A 7500-nucleotide genomic window follows, 5' to 3' on the forward strand; every position below is an offset into this window, starting at 1 on the left:
GCAGGGCAGGCAGCAGGGTTGGGGGCATAGGGTACAATGGTGGGATGCCTGTGTTGCCCCCGTTCTCCTGCAGTACAATGGAGCGATGTGCTCTCCACATGTGCCTGATGAGGCAGCTTGTGCCCAGGTCCTTCCCGTTTTTCCCTCTACTGAACTCATTCATACAGTGGACACAGCCTTGGAGCTATCGAGGGGTGACAAGTAGAAGTGCTTCCAGACAGCTGACCTCCTCCTGGACCCAGATGTGCTTTTGGGAAGAGAAAGTTTTCTGTCTGCCATGGTTTCTGAAGTGTTGTCATAATGGAGCATGGAGAGGTTGAGAGAGGAGCCTGCCAAGGCCTCCTCTCTGCTGTACTTTTCAGTGACAGACACATCAGAGGACACCTCTTCAGAAGAAACTACAGTCACAGACTCTTCCATTATTTGGTCAGGGGATGGGATCTTGGGAGCCATTTTCTGGACAAGTCTGACAGGAGAGAGCACAGTGCTAAGGTCTCCCACATCTGCAGGCTGTGGTGGAAGCAACAAAATCACTGCCCCCCTTGGGACAAGTTTCTTGCTTATCCTCCATGACCAACCATAATTATCCTGGTTGCTTTATCATTCTGACATCTTATGTTAATAAAAACTGCTTATAATGTCCACTTGTGAACCCTAAAGTAGGTTTTATTCACTCTTTCATAATCTCATTTTCTAGGCTGTTTACTATGGCTGACCATGAATGTCACTGGAAAGCTCACACAAGCACACTGTCACAGGGCATGGAGTGCTGTTCTGTAGGAGTACTGCAACCAAATACTTCTTGTTGTATACACCAATGCGTGCAGCATAGACTTCTTCCTCTTCTCCAAGACAGGAGCCCCACCATCTTGAGGGCACACACAGTCCTTCATTTCCTATGTCCTCCTCTCAGTAGGTCAACCCGAAGTAGAAACTAAAGTATTTGAAGTCAGATACATAAAAAGTGCCGACATGGGGTGAAGAGACAATGACCATGGCCACGTATGGTCTCCATGCTTCTAGAGCTCTGCTTCCCAGTTCTCGCTCCAAACTCTAGGCCCATTAGAGACCTGAGGCGCCGGCTCCGCGCTGTGCTGCGCGGGCCCGCGGGCTGCGGACAGCGCGACGGGCGCGCCCATTCATTAGCTGCTTTGTCTGCCCCCGCCGCCCCTCCCGCCGCCCCAGCCCCGCCGCCCGCGACGCCGTCGGACGCTGCGCCCCTCCCAGGGCCCCGGGCGGGTCGGGGGCGGGGCCCGGGGCGGGGCCCGGGGCGGGGCTGCCGCGCGCAAGCGCAGTCCGTGCGCCTATTTTCTAGTTCTGATCATTTGCCTGCAAAACTCAGGATTTCCTCATTCTTAATAGCTGAATAGTATTCCATGAACCACATTTTCTGTATCCATTTTTCTGTCATGGGACATCTAGGTTGTTTCCAGCTTCTGGCTATCACAAATAAGGCCACTATGAACAGAGTGAAAATCTTTTGAGTATATTCCCAAGAGTGGTATTGCTGGGTCTTCAGAAAGATCTATTTCCAATTTTCTGAGAAACCTCCAGATTGATTTCCAGAGTGGTTATACCAGTTTGCAACCCCACCAGCAATGGAGGAGTGTTCCTTTTTCTCCATATCCTCTCCAACATGTGTTGTCACCTGACTGAAAAACCTCAACAAGCTGAACTGCCCAAGTGAGGACACCTCAGTCCCACTTGGGAGAAAGAAGAAAGCAATCACAAGTGGGGATGGAGGGAGGGACCTGCGAACAAAAGTGGATGGGGTGGGGCAGAGTTTGAGGGTAGAGAAGAGGGGAACCTGATCTGGTATTGGGTAAGGGAAAAGTACTGAAGCCCTGAGGATCAGCAGAAAGAATGTAAACAGGCAACATCAGAAAATAGGAGGTTGGAGCCCCCCAACCCCCACGAGAGGTTGCACCAGAGGCATGGAAGTTGAGAGAATATCAGGACTCAAAAAGAGGCAATTTATAGGGAATTGGTTGGTGGTCTAGTCCCTGGGAGCACGGGGTTGCCCAGACAGCCTATGTTGTTCTTTCTATGGCTGTGCAGTGGAAGCAGATGTCATTGTGACTATGCCACACCACACAGTACTGTTGCAGTGCCAGATTTCCACACTTCCTCCCACTATTTATAGGCTCATTAACGTTCTATGGCAGATATCACTTCCACTGTCATTTAGCACTAACTTGAGGCTACCCCTCTTTCTGAGCTGTGATATTGGAAAACACAACCCTAATAGATTCATTGTAAAAGAATCTTGGTCATTCACAAAGAAAACTAGCAGTACACTTTAAATCAAGGGGGCTAAAATACAGACAATGGCTCACCAGAGTGCATGTATTTAATTGACTTTCCCCTCCACACTTCAGAACAATTAGAAGATACCTAAAAACATATCTTATGTGTTTGTAGGAAGTGATGAGCTTAGGTAGCAATTCATTTTCTCATTTATAGGAGCATTTGAATGATCCCAGTGTTCTTCACTATCCAATTCTTGAGTTTTTTTTTTTCCTGCCAATGTATAAAATCATCAATGTCAATGATGCAATAATAATAAAATATGTTATCTTTAAATAATTATTAGCAGTTATAGAAATAACTTTAAAGAACAACTATTATGATCATTTAAAAAGCAAAACTGTGTTTTAAAAACTTGGCCATGTATCTCAGTACTACCACAATAAAATAAATTGTAACTATTTATCTCTTCAGATGTGCAACCTCTAATATAAGCTGTTTATGATAGCAAATGTCTGCTTACAACTTCTTTTACAATCATGCATTTTTAAAAAACCCTTTCTCCTTTTGACAGGGAGTAATAGCCAATCTTGATCACAGCCTGGTTTGTATCTTCAATATATTAGAAAATTAATTTCATGGAGAAGAAAAATGCTTCAGCTCCAATAAATGTCCAGTATGCTTGGAAAATATGAGTTATTGAAAACAGAGCCTGCATTGACTCTTGAAAGCCTGCAACAAACTGCTTGTTACTGTAGCATGCCTTATTAAATTACTGAGTTTGAGAAAGAGTAAATAATTATGAAGACTTTGCATTAATTAAAACATATACATGTAACAACAACAACAACAGCAATAAGAACAAACCAAGCATCAAATAAACAAACAATCTTTAAAAATTGGAATGCAGTTCCAAAACAACAACCCCCCAAAACAAACAAAAACAAAACAAAACCTGCTCACAAAAGAGAAAAAAAACCTAATAGCTGGGAAGCACTTAAAAATCTTTAGTCGCCATGGAAATGAAAATAAAAATTAAAGTGATCTACATTGAGATTTTATCTTACAACAGTTAGAATGGCCAGGATTAATAAAACAAATGACAGTTCATGTGGGTAAGGATGTAGAATGGGGGAAACATGCATTCATTGTCGCTGGGATTAGAAACTTGTACAGGATCTATGGAAGCCAGTTAGGCATTTAGACAGGAAGGTGAGACTCAGTGTACCTCAATATTCACCTATATCCAGGCTATTGCTTATTTTCTACAAACTAACACTAATCCCCTACTGCTGAATGCATAATCTACACAACTCATTTAACACAGGAGACTAGCTGGTGCCTCATAGAGCTTCATGGTGCTGGAAGGTACTCTGGATGTTACTGAAGAAGAAATAAAATAACCAACCCAGCTATAACTGTTGGATTTACTAACCTGCAACATATTCCAAAGCAATGGTACCAAAAAACTTGCAGAAGTAAGGAAACAATCAATACCTGATTTGATTTAAGGACTGTTGTATGAAATGGAATCTACCCTGACAGTGATTGACTGGCCAAGAACCTGAGACAAGGTAAGCCAGGGATCTAGGAGAAAACCAAATACTAAAGTTAGGCTAAAAGAACATAGCCATGAAATGACTCCTAAAACCATTTTTGCTACACTCACATATGAGTGACATTCTCAGTCGTTATCAGAGAAGCTTACTTCTGCAGTAAATTGGAACAATTACAGAGACTCAGCCAAATAATGGGTAGAGAGCCAGGGGCACTGGGACACTCAGTCCTAAATGTGATATCTCCATCAAATCCCTCCCCACAGGGTATAGAGAAATCTGCAGAAAAGAAAGCAGAAACAGTGTAAAAGCTAGATGGGTTGGGGCCAGGGAAACAAAGCCTTCTAAATACAGAAGGAACAATGGACATGTGAACTAAAGAGACTTTAGAGGCATGTAGGCCTGAATGTGTCTATGCTAGATGGCGTCCCATTAATTAGAGAAGTGGACACAAACTCCCATTCCTAACCCAAAAGATATCTACAATTGATAAGTATTCACAAAATAATAATTAGTTCTCTCCTATGGAGTCTCACCTGTTATACAAACAACTTAAGTGGCCCCATGCCCAGCAGTGGATAGTCAACATTAAGCAAACTCAATTGCATCTCTGGAGATTCTTTGTCTCATAATATTTTTTTTTAATTTAGCTTACAGGTCTTTTACATATATTTTATGGCTTCTCTTTTTTTGCTTCTGTGGGATTGCTATATATATGAACTGGTGTCTTGCTTTGTCTGTATTGTTTCTTTTGTTTTTCTTTGGCACTTTTGCTTGTTTGTTTGTTTTGTATTATTTTATTTTACCTTAATAGTATTCTTTATATGACTGTTTGTTTCCTAACAAGAGATACAAATGGTGTGGGTGAGGGTAGGAGGGAAGTTGGAAATTATTTTAGTGAAGTTTGGGGGAATAGACCATAATCAACATATTATTTAGAAAGAGGTCTATTATCAGTAGAAGAAAGATATAGGGAGAAAAGCATGTACCCCGTATAATATCACACAGGTTAAACATAGGCAGTAGCACAGAAGTTATCACTTTTGTTTAATGTGTTGGAATTAAAGTCATACTCAAGTATGTCAGTTAGGTAAATTAGTTCACTAAGTTGAGCAGCCTTCTTAGACATATTAGTTTACACCATTTATGTATATACACATAGTCATAGCATATACATATATTGTGTATATTATATATTACACATGTTATAAATAAATAATAAATATTTTGTTGTTTCTTTGTATATTTTTATAATACATACAGGTGTGTGCGCACACACATACACACACATACACACACAGCACAATCTATGCCCAGCTGTAGATAGTCCACAATAAACAAACTTAATGACATCTTAAAGATTCTGTGTCCCATAATATTTTCAAAAATATGTATGCACACATGTGAATAATTTATTTATTATATAAAATATAACTATATATACATATATAACATATTCATGATATATATTATGTAAAAGAAATTGAAGTGGAGGTAGAAAGAAAAAAATTAAGAAGGGAGAGGGAGAGAAAGGAAGAAAGGAAGGGATAGTGAATGACAGACCAGAGAAATATTTGTAATAAAATTTAGTGAATTATTTAAGAAATAAATGTGTAACAACACAAAATTTCCAAAGCTTATAAAGATTCGTAGTTTCGCATAACTTCAATAATGCAGTGTAATGAATCTCATTAACATATCTGTAGTCCCGTTACTCATAAACTTAAGAGGAATTTTGTGTTCAAAGGCAACATATATTACAAAGCAAGTTCTAGACCAGTTTAGTAAGGCAATGTTCTATTTTGAATTAAAACTGCATGGTATTGGTATAGAAATAGACACATTGATCAATGAAATAGAATTGAAGACCCAGAAATAAAACCACACATTTTCAGAAACTTGATATTTGACAAAGAAGACAAAAATAAACAGTGGAAAAAGAAGGCATCTTCAATAAAGGGTGCTGATCTAATTGGCTGTCTTTATGTAGAAAAATGAAAATTGACCCATATTTGTCACCTTTCACAAAGCTCGAGTCCAAGTGGATCAAGGACCTCAACATAAAACCAGATACAGTGAATCTAATAGAAGAGAAAGTGGAAAAGAGCCTTGAACACATTGGCACAGGGGAAATTTTCCTAAACAGAACTCCAATGGTTCATGCTGTAAGATCAACAATTGAAAATGGGATCTCATGAAACTGGAATCTTTCTGTAAGGCAAAGGACATAGTCAATAAGACAAATGAGAAAGCTAGAGATTGGGAAAAAAAAAAAAAAAACTTCACTAACCCCCACATCTAAGAGAGGGCTGATATCCAAAATATATAAAGAACTCAAGAAACTAACCACCAAAAATCCAAACAACCCAATCAAAAAATGGAATATAGAACTAAACCAAGAATTCACAACAGAGAAATCTTGACTGTATTAGGAGCACCTAAATAAGTTTCAAAGTCCTTAGTGATAAGAGAAATGCAAAACAAAACGACCCTGAGATTCCACCTTACCCCAATCAGAATGGCTAAGATCAAAACCTCAGGTGGTGACATTTGTTGGCAAGGATCTGGAGTAAAAGAAACACTCTTCCATTGATGGTGGAATTGCAAATTAGTACAACCACTCTGGAAATAAATCTAGAGTTTCCTCAGAAAATTGGAAATAGATCTACCTGAAGACCCAGCTATACAACTCTAGGGAATATATTCAAAAGATGCTCCACCATGCCACAGGGGCACATTTCCCACTATGTTCATAGCAGTCTTATTTGTGATAGCCTGAAGCTGGAAACAATCCAGATGCCCCACGACATAAGAATGGATGCAGAAAATTTGGCTCATTTACACAATGCAATACTTCTCAGCTATTAAGAATTTGGACATTCTGAGCGGAACAGAGACTAGGGAGGTGACAGACTCACAGGACTCAAAGGGAGGGACCTTAGATGAAATGCCCTACAGTAGGGAGAAGGAACTTATAATGTCCACCTCCATCAGGAAGACAGGGCATCAAGTGAGAGTGGGGTTTGCCATCACACAGTAAAACTCTGAACCATAATTGTTCCTGTCTGGAAGAACTGCAGGATTGGAAATAGAGATGAGCCTAAGGAAAGAAGGTCCAGCGACAGGCCCAAAGTAGGAACCAGCCCAAGGGGAGGTCCCAAGGCCTGACACAATTACTGAGGCTATGGAGTGCTCACAATAAGGGACCTGTCATGACTGCCTCTGAAAGACCCAACAAGCAGCTGAAAGAATCAGATGCACCTTCATTGGGGACCCTATGCTCAGGCAAATGGATGACTGTGAGCATACACTTCTGTATTTGCCAGGCATTGGCAGAGCCTCTCAGGAGACAGCTATATCAGGCTCCTGTCAGCAAAATCTTTTTGGCATTAGAGAAAGTAACCAAGGAGCTGAAGGGGTTTGCAGGTCTTTAGGAGGATCAACAATATGAACTAACTAGTACACCCCAGAGCTCCTTGGGATTAAACCACTAATCGAAGAAAACACATGGTGGGATTCATGTCTCTAGCTGCATATGTAGCAGAGGATGGCCTAGTTGGTCATCAATGGGAGGAAAGGCCTTGGTCTTGTGAAGATTCTATGTCCCAGTACAGGGAAATTCCAGGGCCAGGAAGCGGGAGTGGGTGGGTTGGGGAGCAGGGTGAGAGGGGAGGGGATAGGTGATTTTTGGAGTAGA

Source organism: Mus caroli, chromosome 15, assembly GCF_900094665.2.
Source record: "Mus caroli chromosome 15, CAROLI_EIJ_v1.1, whole genome shotgun sequence".
NCBI classification, from domain to species: Eukaryota; Metazoa; Chordata; class Mammalia; order Rodentia; family Muridae; genus Mus; species Mus caroli.